The sequence below is a fragment of the Mirounga leonina genome, unplaced genomic scaffold (genome assembly GCF_011800145.1).
Source record: "Mirounga leonina isolate KUSES-001 unplaced genomic scaffold, KU_Mleo_1.0 Mir_168, whole genome shotgun sequence".
In the NCBI taxonomy this organism is placed as follows: Eukaryota; Metazoa; Chordata; class Mammalia; order Carnivora; family Phocidae; genus Mirounga; species Mirounga leonina.
The window spans coordinates 16,029,487-16,048,818 of NW_023270426.1; the positions used below are offsets into that span (position 1 = coordinate 16,029,487).

General features: G+C 40.0%; 1 protein-coding gene across 5 annotated transcripts in view; it reads left to right on the forward strand.

Annotated features, from left to right (window-relative positions):
* Positions 1-19,332, forward strand: part of CDC42SE2 (CDC42 small effector 2) — a 185,768-nt gene that overhangs the window by 70,254 nt on the left and 96,182 nt on the right. Inside the window, exon 1 of one of the 5 annotated variants that reach the window (XM_035014055.1) lies at positions 3,948-4,057. The exons of the other annotated variants lie outside the window; for them this stretch is intronic. The gene's annotated coding sequence lies outside the window, so the exon portion shown is untranslated. Of the gene's footprint in view, positions 1-3,947; positions 4,058-19,332 lie in introns of those variants that run through there. 5 annotated transcript variants of the gene reach the window in all.

The window sequence follows — 19,332 nt, forward strand, 5'->3', positions numbered from 1 at the left end:
TTGTTTGTGTCTTGGGGTGTTGCTGTTATATCTTTAGGGAAAAGTACGAAATCACCTAACTAATTCATTTAACATTTTGGTCAAGGGAATTTACTAAGTCTATTAACAAGTATACAAACACTTTCTGGTTTTGACTTGGAATAATAAAAATGAAATCTTCCCTTTGCCTTTCTTTTGGTCCTTCTTTTGCTCCTTCTTTTTGGTCCACTTGGCAATTTAACTGTTCTTTTCAAGGAGCAATGTAAGTCTCTATAGCTTTACATAGAACTGATGGTTCCTTTTCTATATTCTGAGCAAGCCATACATCTAGTTAGGGGTGACCACATAATTTATTGTCTAAACCTGGACACATTGAGAATGAAAGTGGGCACAAAAAACTATTAAGCCAGGATAAGAGGTGTCCCTGACAAACCAGGAAGTATGCTCATACTACTTTGAAAGTAGTTATTTGCTAACTGTATGTCTCTTGTTGTTCAACTATAAAGCTATTCTAGGTCTGGGCCTTATTTCTTTTAGCTTCCTTGTTATCTAGAACTATGCCTACCACTGGTGGTGGTAGAAGAAATGTTAGTGCCTCTTTAAAAATGTTCATTTAATTGCATATTATACTATCTAGATGTAGAACTCAAACCATCCCATTTGGGTCCTATTATGAGCCATTTTCTCAGTATAAAAATATAGGGTAATGAGCTTAATTATATGCTTGTGTAATGATAGTAGCTAGCATTTACCAGAACTTAGCATGTGCCAGGCCCAGGGCTAAGAACTTTGGTGAGTTCTCTCATGGATTTCTCACAACAATTCTTGGAGGTAAGCATTATTATGGTCTCATTAAATTAGAAGAAAAGATACGTTTAGAAAGATTAAGAATCTTGCTCAGGGTCACCCAGCTAATTATGTAGCAGAGTTTGAACCCCAGACTCTCACGCCATACACCATCTCTCCTATATGTGAGCAGTAACTAGTACTAAATTTTGGAAAGTAATTTTAAAATATTAATACCATACTTTTAGGAAAAATTCATGTGCTTTTACATGTTTAAAGGAAAATGTATTTAACTAAGTAAAGATTGAAGAATCAGATCAATGTGGCGGCGATGTGAGGTCATGAGTAGTGACAGACAAAGACATTCTTGCTATTGTTCTTGGTGTTAACATCTCCATTTGTTATGACACAAATATACCGCTAGTTTTGTTGAGATCATTTTCTTGCTTACGAACTAGTAAGTGTGCAAAGCAGTTTGTAATACAAAAAACCTTTGTACTACAACAGTTGGGTTTACTTTTAGCAGCATTTTCAGTGTACATTATGTGAATAAGTTATAAACAGTGTCTATTTTCTACCTTGTCCTTTTGACAAGATTGTACTTGGAAACAATTTTAATGATAGTCATCATTAAAGCATCATTATATTAACTCCAGAAAAATTATTATTTGGTATTATCATAATTACAAACCATGTTTTGACATTGATGAAACACATTATCAGTGGTTCTTAAACAAAAGTAGTCTAATTTTATAAAAAATAATCTAAATTGTAAGAATAATCTGTAGCCTTAAACTGTTTTAAATCATAAAGGATAAATAAAATATGTAAAGAAACTATGCTATAAATGTGATACTGAGCAAATAATTATACACACAGACTTTCATACAAAAGGTATCCTTCAAGAATTGTATTCTTAATTGATTTTTTTTTCTATTGACAAGAGAAGTGTATGAATAGCTGTAGCAACTGAAATTAGATATTATCAGGGTATTCAGTTGCATATGATGTGTTATAAACCTATGGGAAACCTGAAAACAAATGTTTATGTAATGAACGTTAACCCTTATGAATAAATGATAGGAAATGCTACTTTTAAGGCATTCACACAAAATGACTACGTTAGCAATTCAAAGGAAGGGTTACAAACATACCAGACATATTAAGTTCAGGAATTTTCTGGGCTTTTTTTTTTTTTAGCATCCCATGTTTCTTTTAGTTTTGAGGTAATTATAGATTCACATGCAGTTGTAGGAACTTCCTGGTTTTTTTGTCCTAGAAAATTTTTAGAATTAATATGCCTTTGAATTTCAGGCCAGAAAGCTTCCTCTAGTTTATTATGTTATTCCTATTTTTTTGAACTAGGATACCAGGATATCACTGGTCAGAAAAACTGCATTAAATGTCAAGTTTTCACTGTACTCAGAATAACTAGAAAATTGAAATGCTTTTATTATAATGTAGATAAGGATCTATGGTTAACTAATAGAAATTGGGACAAAGAGCAAATTTAAAATAAAAAAATTGGTCTTTTTTTTTCTTTGCACTTTTTATCGTCTCAGGGGATTTAAACATTTTTTTCATTTACTCTAGGCGCCAGGGTACATCAGCTGAACAAAACAGACAAAATTCCATCTTATATTGGGGAAGACAGGCATTAAGAGATAAACATACAAAATAAATAAATTATAAAGATTGTTGCAAGGTTTAAAGTGTCATGGAAATAAAAAAGCAGGTTAGGAAGGAATGAGAGTTGGGGTTGGGGTAGTTGCAATTTTAAATAGTGTGGTCAGTCTAAGCATCACTGTTAGGGTGAGATTTGAGAAAGGAGTTAGAAGAGGGAAAGTGGACATTGAGGGAGAATGTTCCTGGGAAAGGAGCGACACTTCAAAGGCCCTAAGTAGTAGTCTGGAATATTCAAGCAACAAAGGGTAGTTGGAGCTGGAGTGAGACAGGTGAAGGGAACAGGCAAAACCAAGGGTTCGTAGGTCACCATAAAGACCTTAGCTTTTACAGACAATGAAATAGGGAGCTGCTGGAGGGTTTGGGCCAGATGAGACCGGAGCCGACTTTTCTTGTAAGACAGTGTTCTGTTTGTTGCTCTGACAATAGAGTGAGTTAATGGTGGGCAGAGAGACCATTTAGCAGGCCAGTGAAGTACGATCCAAGTCAGAAGACGGAAGTAATGCACTGATTGGTCTGATTCTGATTTACTCTGAGAGTACAACAGTCTTGCCTGACAGCTTGGAGGTGAAGATCAGAGAAGAAAGGGAGCCAAGGACTCCACAAAATATTTGTTCTGAGCAACTAGCTAGAAGGACCTGGCTAGGTCTTGAACTGCTTTTTGAGCAAGCGAGAACTAGAAACTTAGGGGGAAAAGAAAACTAGTATTGTACTAATATAATCAATCCAGATGAAGAAGACGTACATATTACTACATCATATTCTAAGTGTTGTAGGCCTGAAAACTTACTGTAGGCATTCGGTGGAAGGTTGATTGCTGGATGGGGACTCTCAGGTATTTCTGATTTCTGGGATATATAAAACATACAGCGAAAGAAGATTCAGAGATCCAGGAGACAAGTAATTTCACGCTTTTCAAATGTCAGGTGGCACTTCTAGGCCATGAAAGCCAGTTGGTTATGACAGATTCAATGATTCTGACGTTTCCATTAATAAAAAGCGGTGGTCCGGCGATTTCAGGGCATCTTTCCCTCCACCGCTTCCAACCGAACCGACAAGTGGTGCCAGGGCTCAGCGCCCAGCCTGGCCAGCCCGGGAGCGTCAGCGGTCCCCCCTGGAGCGCAGGCACCGCCCCTCCGCGCGGTCCGGGGAAGGGGCGCGAGCCGCCGTTGCCCGCCGCCGGGCGGAGGGCGAGGAGGGGCTCTCGTGCGCTCCCACCCAGCCCTGGTCGCCATCTTCCGGCGCGTCCCTTCCCGCGCGGGCTCCCACCCCGGCTCGCGGCCCCCCGCTCCCTCAGGAGGGGGCTTCCTAGCCCGCGCAGCTGCAGGGCGCCGCGCGTTGCGGGGGTCGCGGGCTGAGTCCAACGCCCCGGCGGGGCAGGGGGTGGGGCCGGCGCGGCGGCAGCTGCGCGGCGGCGCTGCCCTCCCGCGGCTCTGCGGGCGCGCGCCGCCTCTCGCTCCGCCCGCGCGCGAGCCTGGGCGCGGGGGGAGGGGCCAGGAAGCGGCGAGCGCGCCGGGGAGCGCAGCTGCGGGCGTGGGGGTGGCAGGAGCCGCGGAGCCGGCACCGGGAGCGGCTGCGGCTGGAGCCCGCGGTCGAGACAAAGGCGACGGTGAGTGTCCCGCCGGCCCGGCTCGCGCGCCGGCCCCCACACCTCGCCCTCGCGGCCTCCTGGGCGGGGGCCCGCAGCCTCGAACCCCCGCCGCCGAGGGCGCGGCGGGGAGCGCGGCCCGGCCCTGCCCCCCGCGCGCTGCGGGCTGCGGGCTGAGCCTGCGGCTCCATTTTCAGGTCTGGGCGAGGTCTTCCTGCGGACCCTGCCTTTGGTTTTTCTTCCATTCCTTCTGGGGAATGGTTACATGCTCAGTTCAAAACTGACGACAGGCGGGCGGCTGAGGGAGCCAACCGCCAGCCTGATGTAAAATGGAAATGAAAAGACCCCCTCCCCCCAACTTTGCAGGTCTGGGAGTCGGGAGGGGAGGCGCGAAGGGCGGGCGGGGAGGGCCGGGGTCTTCCAGGTGAGGGTTTGGGGGGGGGGGCGGGAACCCCTGCTCGGGAGCCCGGGCTCTCGCCGGAGGCGTGCTGCGCGTTCCGCCCGCGGGTCTCGCGGCGCTTCTCTTTGGGCCCCGGAGAGGGAGCCCTGCCCGACCACCTACGCGGAGGAGCTCGTGTTACTCTTACAGGTTGTCCTTCCTTCGCCGCTTCAGTTGTGATTTTTGGTGACGGCGTGGTAGGTAGAGGCTCGCTGATGCCGCATTTACAGCTGAAAAGCCCCGGTGGGCTGACTTCGTGTGTACTGGAAACATTGGAATTTCTCCTTGTCTGCTGCTATTTCAAATGATAAACTTTTGTAGGGGAATTTGGTGCTGATGTTCAGTTTACAGAATTGACATACTTTGTTTTAAAGAGTCTGGCTTATAGTAGGTGCTCAGTAAAATATTTGAATGAACGAATCTTGAAACATGAAAACTGATCTCACAGCTAGGAAAATTTAGGCACATACCCTCTTGACTCAAGGAAAAAAACGTTGGCAAACCGCATGCAGTTTTTGTTTATATGCTGCTTTTTTGTTTTTACCCACCATATTGATAGTGTTGATGATCAGTTGTTATCGGTGTTACAAGTGTAGAATATGTAGTTGAAATGTGAAATTTTTCATTTTGAGGGGAAGTTGGTTGACATTTTCTGTTGTTTAAAAATAAGTGTTAAAAGGTAAGTGTTATTTCTGCTTTTCTTTCGAAAGAAAGAAATTAAAGGAGAGGTGTTTGGATTGTATTTTGTTCTTTTGAGACGCCCAAAGTCTATTTCATTATGAATAAATAGTTTATGTGCTTTTGGCGGGCCGTGGCGGCATGGTCTTCAGTTGCTTTTTGAGCCAGAGGCTCTCTAAAGTTAGGGGGGAAAGAAAACTAATGTTGCACTAATTAAACCCTACCATTTATTCAACCGGTATTCATGGAGCAGCCATTAGGTGGTGGCACCTGTGTTGGTAACGTTTCTAGAAGCAAACAAAACCCACAATTATCGCTTTAACCTGAGCGTGAAGTTCTTTCCTCATTATCGATGTTGCAAGTAAGGACCGACTTACACCCCTACTGACTACTTACAAGGGAAGCTGGCAGGTGGAGTGCAGGAAGTATAGATCCCTAAGTCTACTTAAAGGTTAATAAGTAACTTCATAGGGCTGAGATTATTAGGTTACATTTTCTTATTGTCAGTTTAATAAAATCAATCTACATTTTAAAATGAAGGGAGGAGGAGGTTTAACCAACTTTTTTTTTTTCCCTCCTTCCATACTGGATGATTTTGGTACAGTGTATTTATTGAAGAGTAATGCACTTCTGGTTGTTTTCTGTAAATAATCTTTGTTATACGACATTTTTTATTTTTCAGAATCTCCAAGGAGAAACAGTGGATTACTTTTCTACAAGAAATGTTTTAAATAAAGCACCTATTTGGAAGCTTTATTTTGATCTTTTAGTCACTATTTACAGATAAATACAGTATTGACTTGATCATGCTGAAAAGGGAAGGAGTAGTAATAATTTGTGCTTCCATATTTGGACTTTCCTGCTAGTATCGCAACTGTGATGGAACTGCTTACTAAAAGGAGAATACTGTTTGTAGTATTTATTCTGAACATAAGGTTGCATTGCCTGCTTTTGTCTTATATACACAGGATTTTTTAAAAAAGTGCTTATTTTGTTTGGTCTCATCAGAAGGCCATATTGATGTGTTCCAGTGTCATTTTTTTGATCATTACAAAATAATGTAGATTAAGAATTTTGTCATAGATGGCATTTCAGTTTAGGTGGATCTTTTGACTTGTTAACACCTTATACATTATTGAAGATAATGTACTTTCAGATAGAACTTTCAAAGATTTTTAGGTTGGCTGCTTGCTTTTTGTGGTTGTGCCTGGGAGTAATATGGAAAGTAATCCCTTAAGTTTTAGTGGTAGAGAGTTGTATTTTTCGTTGTTTGTTTTTTTTAACGTATGTTTCTTGTGGGAAGAGTTACTTTGACAATATACTTTTTTTTTTTTTTTAAGATTTTATTTATTTGACAGAGAGAGTACAAGGAGGGGGAGCAGCAGGGAGAGGGAGAAGGAGAAGCAGGCTCCTCGCTGAGCAAGGAGCCTGATGTGGGGCTCCATCCCAGAACCTGGGGATTATGACCTGAGCTGAAGGCAGATGCTTAACCGACTGAGCCACCCAGGCATCCCGACAACATACTGTTGATAGTCTGGTGCTGATGAGAAACCTCGTAGTAGGTGATAAAGTGATGTTTAAGAAGTGTAAGCAAGCTGTGATATGTTGAATAAAAAATGCTTGGTGTATTGTATTTGGATACAAGCTTCATCATCAGAGTTCATGACAGTCAACAGTATTGAGACATATTAAAATTTTTTCAAGAAATAAGAACCCATGGGGTGCCTGGCTGGTTCAGTCGGTTAAGCGGCTGCCTTCGGCCCAGGTTGTGATCTCAGGGTCCGGGGATCGAGCCCCTCCTGGGTTCCAGCTCCCTGCTCAGCGGGGAGCCTGCTTCTCCCTCCCGCTCTGCTACTACCACTGCTTGTGCTCTCTTGCTGTCTGTCAAGTAAATAAAGTATTTTAAAGATTTTATTTATTGATTTGACAGAGATACAGCGAGGGAGGGAACACAAGCAGGGGGAGTGGGAGAGGGAGAAGCTTGCTTCCCACTGAGCAGGGAGCCCCATGTGGGTCTTGATCCTGGGGCTCTAAGATCGAGACCTGAGCCGAAGGCAGACGCTTAACGACTGAGCCACCCAGGCGCCCCTAGATAAATAAAATCTTAAAAAAAAAATAGGGTTTTGTACCTTAAAAAATATTGTATTTTCAAAGTATTTCTATCTCAGAATAGTTTATAATGTTTTGAGTCTAAATAAATTCCAGGATCATCCCATTTTATAATTGTTGGAGTATTTGAAATGTTGATGCTTTCATCCTTAGGGTATGTGTGTGTGTGTGTGTGACAGGATGGGAGTAGGGAGTTTGTTCATTTTTTTTTTAAGACCCCTCAGAATGCTTTACAAAGTGTTTCCTTTATCAGATGTAATTAATAAAGTGATTAAGAATGATGTCCATAAAAAAGCATTGCAGCTGTGCTCATTTTTGTATAGATTGTTAGTATCAATTAGCATTTGTATAAAAACATTTCCAAAGTGCTTTGTAAGTAATTTCTCACATTCTCTAGGACAGGTTGCTATTACATTTTTTACGTCCCAGGTGTCGCTTTTTGAAAGTGTTTAGGTTTTCATCTGCTTTAGGATGAGTCTGGGGTACTTTTGTTAACGCTTTGTAAGTTTTTTTTCCTCACAACTGGAAATGCATATTGGTTTTCATCTGTTATAGTGTTCTTAATCTCAGTTCTCATGAAATATTTTAACATTTTATTGAAAAATGTTAGTAATATTTTTGAGAGGAATATTATGGGTTCCCTGTGCATTCTTGAGAAGAACTGAGTGAAATGTGTGCTTATCCTTAATTCTTACTTACTAGTTAGGTGAGGGAATTTATCCTGATTTTTTTTTCCATACCATGTGGAAAAACTTGAAATTTAGCTTATTAATAATTAACTGTGTGCATCCTGCTACCTCACTTCAAAGCTTAAGAATACTGGAACTTTTCTGTAATACAAACAAACAATGAACAGAGCAGGATTTAGCTGAACGAGTTATGGGAATCCATCCAAAGGGAGTTTCTGAACTGAAAGCCTAAAGACTTGGTAATAAGTTGTCTTTATCATGACACCATAAAATACCTGCAAATGTATTTTAGTCAAAATGGATTACAGTAAAACAAACTCCCTCTTTTTCCTAGAAAGCATTAGATAACTCCATGTTAAATTTAGGTATCTTTGAAATTGACTAAATGATGAGCACTGATATTTTCATTTTATTTCTTACCCAATTAGAAATTCATGCTAAGATTTCTTGTTAAACCTTTGGATTATTGTAAGCATCTGTTAGTAAAACATAAAATCATTTTGTTCCATGTAGCTTAATAATATACTTCCACTTTTTGATTAATAAAGCAAAAATGATTTTTTTGTATATTCAGCATTGTGTATATTTTGCACTTACGTATGGTGAGAACCCATGGGTATTTGTGGAACTGGTATGTGCAGTGGATGGGACTTGATAAAGCTTAAGGAGAGAACAACTCTCTCCCTATACCTTCAAACTGTCCCTATAGATTAAGTCTTTCCCGGCCTCTGGATGAGCTTTTAGGAAGGTCAGGTACCTTTTCTAGTTAGTTTTAGGTAATAAAAATTCTTGTGCTTACTTGTCAATGATAGTGTTACTTTAGTCATTGGAAGGTACAGTTCAGTATAATATTCAGTGTTAAAACTGTTACACAATTTAAAACTTCTCTCTATGGCTCAGAACTTTGTGAGCCCAGAAGTCTGCTTTGGAGCAAGAGTCCTAGTAGGTGTCTTTTATTTTACCAGCTTCTCTTGACTGTGCTGTCCATTCACCTGTCCAGGGTCCAGGTCAGTGGGGAAAGAGAAGTGGGGGGAAAGATGTGATTTTAATGTGGCTCATCCTGTTGTGCTCTGGGCACTGGTGCCTTCTGAATCGGGCAGGTTGTTCAAAGTGGACTTTCTCCAGAAGTGCTGGAAATGGTTTTCTTGGGGATTCCATGTCTGGGAACCTTCCAGCTACAATTCTTGTGATACAGTTCTTCTGTTACTGCCCCTTCATCTTCCAGTTTCCCTCATCTGCAGGCTCACTATGCCCAAGGAGAGGTTTTGCTTTAGTCTTCATAGTAGTTCTATAACTTTTTAACCAGACCTGCCCTTTACTAAGATTATTTCATAATATGCAGTTTCATGCATTCCACTAGGACCTCAACATTGTACCTTTCCGGCTCTTTCTGTTAATTACCCCACTTACACAGTACTTCTGTGTCTGGGACCTATAGAATGTTGCTGCTATACTGTCCCAAGCCCTCCTTCCTCCACATCCATGCTTTGAATCCATGGTCCACTGTTAGAAATTTTACTTTTGTACACCCTCAGTTCTCTATAGCAGTTCTTTACTCACCTGTAGTTTGCTCCCCTCCCCTCCCCCCCCATCTAGACTAGCCTGTACGTGGCATTTGAGTATGGCTTGAGGGAAAAAAACCAAACACTGATGCTGACCTCATCTCCCTGTAAATTAGGAGGGTCCTTCATGCTGCCCACAGTTCTGTAATCTTAAAAAAAAAATTTTTTTTTTTTTTTTAAAGTAATCCCTACACCCAATGTGGCACTCCCAACTCAGGACCCTGAGATTAAGAGTCCCACATTCCACCGACTAAGTCAGCTAGGTGCCCCAGTTCTGGAATCTTAGTACATTTCCCTGGTTGAATCACTCTCCCACTCCCCTAAATGACTATTTTACATCTCTCCTTAAAACTCTAGTACCTCTTTGCATTTTCTGCTGACGACCTTGCTTCCTGTATATTAAAAATGAAAGCAATCAGAAAAAAACTTTTTCATCTCTTTTCGCATCTATACCCACACTCTGCATTTTCTATTCTGCTGTGATCATGGGTTCCATTCCTCTTGCCCTTGGTTCTATCCCCTTCTCCTGTCAAGGATATTGCATTGCCTCAGTATTCATCCCGGGCTCCTGCCTGCCAGTGAGCTATGTCATCACCGTTTTGCCATTTCTACTTGATCATTCCTAATCAGGGTAGAGATATGCTGAAGTATCTCCCATCTTTAAAACAAACAAACCTCCCCCAGCACCACATTTTTCTTCAGCTACCGTTTTCTAAAAGAGTTATTTGTGGTCAACAGTCCTTCCTATCTCTTTTGGATCCATTACATTCAGGTGGTTTTTTTTTTTTTTTTTTTTTCCACTCTACTCTTGTTGACCTTACCAGTGAGCTCCTTGGTAATTCATTCCCTAGTCAGTTCTCAGTCCTAGTCCCCTTGGATGCAGCAGCAGCATCTGACATGGTTGATAATTTTCTTCTCTTTGAAACCTTTTCTCCCCTTGCTTCTGGGACACTACTACTTATTTGTAGTTTCTTTTTCTGGTTCTTTTTTGTAGCCCCAACTTCTAAAAAATAAGGCAGTGTCCCAGAGCTCTATGTTTAAGTCTCTTCTATATTTATATGTAGTCTTTCGTAATCTCATCCTATTCTCTAGCTGGAATTATCATATATTTCAAACTAAAAATGTTATCTTCAGCTTGGGTCTCTTTCCTAACCTCCACACGTGTACCCAACTGCTGAGTCAACATTCCTAATTAGATATCCCATATTTCATAAGTCAAGACTGACCTCTCCATCTTTGTTTCTCTCCTACTCCAATGATTGCTCTTATCCCATCTCCCTCATCTTCTAGGTGTCCACCCCATCTTTCAGTTTTTTGTGGCTGAAACCTGGTAGACATTCTTGATTTCACTTTCTCACACCCCCACATCTAATTCAAAATAATGTATCATACCTTAAAGTCTACCATAAGACCACTGCTGACACTCTTCTCTAAGCAACCATCATCTCTTGCCTATCTTATTTTAGTAGTCTCTTTCCTGGTCTCTTTGCTGCTTCTGCTCTTTTCTGTTCTCAGAACAGTAGCAGGGTGATCCTTTTGAAATGCAAGTTGAATTATGTTACTTTGATGTTCAAAATCCTTTGGTGGCTTTCCTTAGAGTAAAAGCCAGAATACAACAGGGCCTGCAAGGCCCTCCATCATCTGTGCCTCTTACCTCTCTGACATGTCCTATTACTTTTTCCTTGGTTTATTCTCGAACCTGCCAAGCAGTTTGGCTTTAGTGTCCTTAGGGAAAGACCTTTCTTTTATTCACTGCAGAATATCCAGTATTCAGAACAGAGACATGCACATGATGGGCATTTACATTTGCTCAATGAATGACCACTTATCTTGTTATTCATGTCTTTGAAAACAGCTTTTGTGTATGTTTGTATAACCAAAAGTATTTTGACTAAAAATATATATATATATTTTTTAAAGATTTTATTTATTTATTTGACAGAGAGAGACACAGCAAGAGAGGGAACACAAGCAAGGGGAGTGGGAGAGGGAGAAGCAGGCTCCCCGCAGAGCAGGGAGCCCAGTGTGGGACTCGATCCCAGGACCCTGGGATCATGACCTGAGCTGAAGGCAGTCGCTTAACCGACTGAGCCACCCAGGCGCCTGACTAAAAATATTTCACTTAAAACCATGTAGTCCTGGAAAAATTAAGTAAGAAAATTTAGATACAAGGAGAGAAAGTATGTTCAAATCAATTTTTGTGTATGCAAAGTGAAAATACATGGGGAGGGCGCCTCGGTGGCTCAGATGGTTAAGCGTCTGCCTTTGGCTCAGGTCATGATCCTGGAGTCCCGGGATCGAGTCCCACGTCGGGCTCCCTGCTAGGCGGGGAGCCTGCTTCTCCCTCTGCCTCTGCCCCCCTTTCTCTCTCTCTGACTCTCATGAATAAATAAATAAAACATTAAAAAAAAATTAAAAAAAAAAAAGAATACATGGGGAAATGGTTATGGACAGAGGAGGTAGGAAAGGAACAGGGAGGTAAGGTAAACAAAATAAAAAGAAAAGCCTGATTTGGAAGTAGGGTGACAACACAAACCATTTTTGGCTTGCTCCGTACTTCTTTTGGGCTTTTTCTTGAATTCTGAGTGTTGGTGATTTACATGGACTTAGGCTCTTGAAGTTGGGCTATATTACACCTTTCTTTTATCAGGGATATTGGTTCAAGAGAGATTGGGATCCAAAACTTGGTTGGTTTTCTATTGCCAAACTCCTTTTGTTAAAGTAAGTTGCTGTTATCAAGAAAGTGCTTTATCGGACGATGTTCTTAGCATTTCTTAATTTTTTTGTAGAGAGTCCAGAGGTGTCATAGCTTTAGAGAGAGATTTTCAGCTTACACAAATTTATTAGTATGCTTTGTTCTCTCAGTATTACACTGCCTATTTACCGCCCCCCTTGGAAAAGGCGGGGCCTATAAGTAGTTTTACTGTAGTTCTGTGGTAAGCTAGCAGCTAGCTACATTAATGTGCACAATTTTATTGAGTAATATTTATAAGCATGTTTGTGCTCATAAATGAAAAATACTTGAATATGTATAAATGCATTTTTAAAACTGTAATTTAAGTAATATTTAGGTAGGAAATAGGAGTGCCGGGGAAATTAATGATAATGCACACTTTCAGTATTTCATTATGCTGAGACAAGATTTTGTAAACCCTTTTAAAAATTAATTAATTTTGGAGATTTTATTTTCAAGCAATCTGTACACCGAACGTGGGGCTCAAATCCACAGCCCGTAGACCAAGAGTCACACGCTCCACTGACTGAGCCAGCCAGGTGCCCCTAAAATTTATTTTTAAACTCTTTTTTTCTAAGTTATAAGTGTCATTTCCTGTTGATTAAAAAAAAAAAAAATCTTTTAGGGGCACCTGGGTGACTCAATTGGTTAAGTGTCTGCCTTTGGCTTGGGTCATGATCCCTGGGTTCTGGGATCGAGTGCCTTGTCCGGCTCCCTGCTCAGCTGGAAGCCTGCTTCTCCCTCTGCCACTGCCCCCCCCACCCCCGTGTGTGTGTGTGTGTGTGTGCGCACAAATTCATGTCACAATTTCAAGTATGAAATACCCATCTTGGATTAGTAAGATCCTTCTTTCTGGGGCACCTGGGTGGCTCAGTCAGTTAAGCATACTTCTCTTGGTTTCGACTGAGGTCATGATCTCAGGGTTGTGAGATCTGGCCCTGCATCCGGCTTTGTACTGGGCAGTGGGCTCTGCGCTGGGCATGAAGTCTGTTTAAGATTCTCTCCCCCTTCTCTGATTGTCCCTCTCCCCCCTCTCTTGCGTGCACTTGTTTTCTTTCTCTCTCTCTTTCTAAAAAATCCTTATTTCTGAACTGATAAGTAGTCAAACCTCTAAATTTATTTCAGGTATATTCGTAGTCTGAGGCCTACTGTGGCCTGCTTTAACATCATAATATTCTAGGTGGATTGTGAAGTAATCAAAATGATCATATTGAGAAAAGTGAATGTAAGTAATAGGCTGTGAACCAAATCTCTTAAGGGGTTGTCAAAGTATGCATTCGTTTGTTCATTTAACAGATTTATCAAACTACTCTTCCCATTTTACTCAGAATAAAATACAAACTGTACTCTCCCAGAAAATACAAACTCACTCACACTGTCGATATAATATGGACCTGACAGCCACTCAGAGTGGCTCACCTTTGCTCACTGCCTTTAGCCACAAATTAATTTCTCAAACAGGCCTTGCTTGTTCTTGTGTTAGGGTTTTTATACTAGTTGTTTCCTCTGTTTGAAATGATGGTTCCCAGATCTTTGCAAGGCTGGCCTCCTATCTTGAAGATCTCAGCTTAAATATCACCTCATTTCCTCGCCACTCAGTTTAAAGTAGCACCCTCCCATCACTGTTACACTTTCTTTATAGCATTTGTCAGACTTTAATATGTTTTTAATTTAAGTGTGTCCGAAAATAGATAATAACCCTTATGAGAGCAAGGAACTCCTTTTTCTTGTTCCTTGCTGTCACAATGCTCAGAATACTACATGACACTAGATAAGTGTTTAGTAAAAAAGTGTTGAATGAATAAAAATAGTAATCTCATCTATTCTTTATTGTGAATGAATTTTAGTGTAGTGATGTCTTAAAGTGTCAAAGATGTATTCCTTCTAACCTAGGGGAGTAGGAAATGGGAATATTCAGGCAAAAGCCTGATTTAAGGAAAGTATGAAATTGCTCTGATGATCCTTAGATCAGAGTATTGGGTAGAACTAGTGGTGTGTTGGAGCTGGTGAGCTGATCTTGTGCATCTTTCCAGCTCCATGTTCAGTGACATCATGTTGGCAGCTCGAAACTGGTTATGGTAGGACTGTTTATGACATGGGAATCTGCAAAAGCTATAAATCAGGGCCTTTTTTCCAGAGAGGTAGTTGTTAAATATTTATCAGCCAGCCACTGGGTGGAACCATATGAAATTGTTGTTTTTATGGATAAAAAGTGCTTGAATATCGACAAGCATTTTTTCTTATGGTTTAACCTAGCGGAGTTATTTTGGTTTAAAGATAATTTCCTCATTGTGGTCTGTGAAGTCAGTTCAGTCCGTGACTTACCTCAGTGCTGTATCTTTTTTGTTTTTCAAAGTTGCATCCCCTTCACATCTGATGATGATTTGTAGATTCTTTTATTGTGTAAAAACTGGTTATTTGTGTGTTTGTATATTAATTGCTTAACTATACACCTTACTTTGACTAGTTCATTCCAAAGCAGGCATAAAAGATCTTGAGAGGCCTTTGAAGGTGTTTTTGGTTTTGCTACTGAGTTGCTACGCCCATGGTAAGGTGTTCTTTTCCTGGTGAAGAAAGCAGAGCTGATTCAATTTGAGTCATAAATTATTAGGTACCTTTTATTTTAAAATTTGCTTTTCAGAATGATTTACATGATTTACATAAATATACCTGAGTTCAGTTTTTTTTTTTTTCCTGGCTTTTTTGTTTTCTTCTTTTGCCCGTTATCCTCTAAGTGCTTACCTGATGTCTCTGATCATTTACTTCCTGTTACTCTGATTTTTTCTGTGAATCCGTATCTCTGAATCAATGAAATTATATGGTCCTATTTCTCAGCTTTAGTTGTTTTTCCTCTTTGTCTCTCCTATGATCACCTGGACATACCGTGCCATTTTCCACCCTTATCTCCCCCCCCCCCAATTCTATAAAGAGACAGATTATTTTCTTACAGGCACCTGCGGAGATTTAAAATTTTCTTGAGGAAATTAATTTAAAAATTGAGCTTTGTCGATTTACTGACAGTTCTTGAGTGACATTTGCATTATGTTAACTCTGAATAAGTGGATTTGAATTGTTGATATTGAATTAAAATATGGCACCTATATTTCTTATCCTTTAACTCAGGTTCTCTCTCTCTCATTCACAAGCATTAAAAAAAGTTGTGTTTGATGCAGAGCATCAGAGTATATGAATAAGCTAAAGAAAAAAAAAAAACACATCCGTAATTCTACCATCCTAAATAACCACTGGTCATGTTTTGTTGAGTGTCCTTCCAGGCACGTCGATGAATAAGTGGTTTTTCTTTTTTTTTTTTTTTTAACCGAAATAAAATCTTAGTACACAATTTAGCAAATACTGTGATCATAAAAGCATTACTTTTATTACTTTAGTTTGAAAGAATCTCTTTGGAAAGTGAAAATTTTGTTTGACAGTGGGTAAAGCTGTAAGTAAAGTTATGATTAAAAACAATGGTGTTTATGGAGAGTATAATTGTGGTAAGTCACCTCGACTCAAAAATTACTTGAGCAGTAATTTTTTCTTGAGAGCTCTTTTACCATTGCACAATAGCTTGATTGTGTTATACCAGCTAAGGAAAACAGTACATGATTTTGTGTACAGTAGACTTATTTTAATAATAGCCCTAGGGTAAAATAAGGGGTTGTAGATAAGTTCATATTTTTTGGTCTGCCCCAGTCCTATTGATGCCTTAATATTAAAATAATCTTATTTATTTACATATTTATTTTTAAGATTTTATTTATTTATTTAACAGAGAGAGAGAGCAAGAGCAGGAACACAAGCAGAGGGAGTGGGAGAGGGAGAAGCAGGCTTCCCACCAAGCAGGGAGGCCGATGTGGGGCTCCATCCCAGGACCCTGGGATCATGACCTGAGCCGAAGGCAGATGCTTAACAACTGAGCTACCCAGGCGCCCCAATATTAAAATAATTTTAGAAGAAAAATGTGTTTTATTAAAGGCTTTTATCCAGTCTGTGACAATTTCATTAAATATTGCTACCCTTTTTAATATGTCAGAATGAGGAGTGAGGGAGTTCTTGGAAAAAAAGTTTTAGTTTAAGAATTCGTGTATTAATGTTTGAGTTGATTTTTGTTTTCATGTATGTGCAGATCCTTGTGGAAGAATCCCTCATATATATTGGTATATTCCATGCTTTGGAAATCAGTCCTAATCTTATCAGGTAGCTGTTTTGGACTAAAAGTAGTTTTTAAAAGCTAATCAAGAGTCCTTAAGGGTTGTATAATTTAAATGACTTTTCCTTTATCACAGCTATATTCATTAGCTATGGTAGAGTAGAAAGTTGGTTTCCTACCTTGTTTTTATTGTTTTTTTACCTTGTCTTTTTCTTTATTGTACTACTGCTTGCTCTCAAGCTCCTGTGCTCTTTATCTCTTCTTAAATAGCTGAAGTAGTCATTTCTCTTAACGTAGTGCTACTTCCTGAATGGTGCATACAATACTGAAAACATGTCTCATGTGGTAAAGAAGAATAAAAAGCATTATAGTTGAGAAATGATGCATTTTTGTGTGAAGGGGAGATTGGCAGTTAGTTCCTAAAAAAATGTTTTTCAGCGAGTGATCACATGTTTGTAAATGTTGGAAGGTTCAGTGAAATATTGATATAAATTCAAGGAAAGTGTCTAGAATTATTCTGTACATTTTGCTGTTTAAGAAATAGGTATTTTTAAACTTCAATTTCACAGTGAATTTTTAGCATTTTTATATTTATTTTGTGAATAAAAACCTTGTTTTTATAAAAAGGATACATACAAAGCTCAGAAATTAGTCACATAATAAATGGCAGAACTACTGTTCAAAATGTCTGATTTTCAGAGTCATTGACTTGGGAAGCATTGTTAAGTGGCAGAAAGAATAGGAACTTTGGAATTAGGCACACCTTAGTTTGATCCATAACTTTGCCACATATTTGCTGCGTGGCCAAGGCCTCAGTCTCAGTGATTTTAATTTTATTAAGTGAGGTTAATAGGCTTGGTAGGATTAAATGAGGTACACCTCAGTACCTGGATTGTAGAAAGTGTTAATATTTCATTTCCTTTTTGCTACTCCATGTTACTTTAAAACATCTCCAGAGTCAGTTGGACATTTTACTTGAAAGTGAATTGCAGTCAGGAAACTGGAAATTCATGTAACCCCGGGTGGACTCATATTGTAGTGTCCTTTTAATCTGCCTATTTTAGGAGGAGAATGGTTCTTGAGACTCTTTTAAAAAGTATTTTGACTTCAAGGAAAGTTTTGAAGTTAAAAGCTGAAGTAGAACAGAGTGAGGCTGAGTTCATTATTGCTGGCCAAAATGGTAAGAAAGTAACTAATCTCTTGGTTTATAGTGTAACAGTTGTGTGCATAAAGATGTCTGTTTATTTATTTAATTTTTTAAAAATTTTATTATGTTAATCACCATACATTACATCATTAGTTTTTGGTGTAGTGGTCCATGATTCACTGTTTTCGTATAACACCCAGTGCTCCATTCAGTACGTGCCCTCCTTAATACCCATCACTGGGCTAACCCATCCCCCCACCCCCCTCCCCTCTAGAACCCTCAGTTTGTTTTTCGGAGTCCATAGTCTCTCACGGTTCGTCTCCCCCTCCGATTTCACCCCCTTCATTTTCCCCTTCCTACTATCTTCTTTTTTTTTTTTTTTAACATCTAATGTATTGTTTAATTTTATTTTTAAGTAATCTCTACACCCAACATGGGGCTCAAACTCACAACCCTGAGATCAAGAGTTGCGTGCTCTTCCAACTGAGCCAGCCAGGCGCCCCAGAGATGTCTATTTTAAAGCCTAAGAACTTACCCTTTGCAGAAGAAGAAAGTTACTAAAATATGGAAAAAAGTGTTCAACTTTAATAACAATACGTTTCTCTTACCAGATTTAGGATTTAAGAAGTGGTGCCAATTCACCTCAGTACAGTGACATAGGTACGAAATTTATTGCTGGAGGGAGTATAAATCTGTAGAACCCCCCCCCTTTTTTTTTCCAAAAGCATTTTGACATATATATCAAAGACTGGTATTTTTGTCTCTGAGACTGTATCCTAAGGAAATGATCCTCACCCTTTTTTTTTTTTCTACCCTATGGCAGCTTTATCGAGATAATAGATGTGATACTGTGAGTTACAATAAGAAATAATCTATTTGGTCTTCCCTGTTCTTGGTGCAGAGCTCCTAAAACCCTTGGAATTTCCTGAGAGAGCCATAAAGGTGTCTTTTGTTATGTTAATGAGGTGACTTTTGGGAAGCACATAAAGATGGCCGCTGGTTGCCAGGAGAACCAACCCTGCGATGAGAGGTTTGGAACTTTGAAGTCCCACCTGTCTGACCTGGAGAGGGGCCAGGGGCTGGAGGTTGAATTGCCAGTGACCAGTGATTTAATCAGTCATAACTGTGTAATGAAGCCTTCGTAAAAATCCAAAGGATGGGGTAGGATAACTTCCTGGTGGTGAACGTACGGAGATGCTGGGGGGAGTGGCATGCTCAGAGAGCAAGGAAGCTACAGACCCCTTTCCTTTTTTTCCCTGTGTATCTCTTCCATTTGGCTGTTCCAGAATTATATCCTTTCATAATAAACTGGTAATCTCGTGACTGAAATGTTTCTCAGATTTCTGTAAACTGCTCTAGCATATTAGTCAAACCTGAGGAGGGAGTCATGGGAACTTTAGAAGCACAGGTGACAGTCTGGTCTTAGGATTGGCCTCTGAAGGGCAGGGCAGTCTTGTAGGACTGAGCCCTTAGCCTGCCTGTGGGATCTGGTGCTGTCTCTAGGTATGTCAGGATTGAGTTGAATTATAGGACACCCAGGTGGTACTGGAGAATTGCTTGGTGTTGGTGTGTTCTGCACCTCAGGATTGGTGTCGCAATTGTTATTCACATATCATAATCCACCTTTTAAAGTATATAAGTCAGTGTTGTGCAACCATCAGTACTGTCTAATTTTAGAATATTTTCATTACCTCAAAAAGAAATTAACAGTCATTCCCCATTCCTCCATTTCCCCCAGCTCCCGGCAACCACTAATCTGTTTTCTGTCTCTCTGGATTTGCCTCCTTT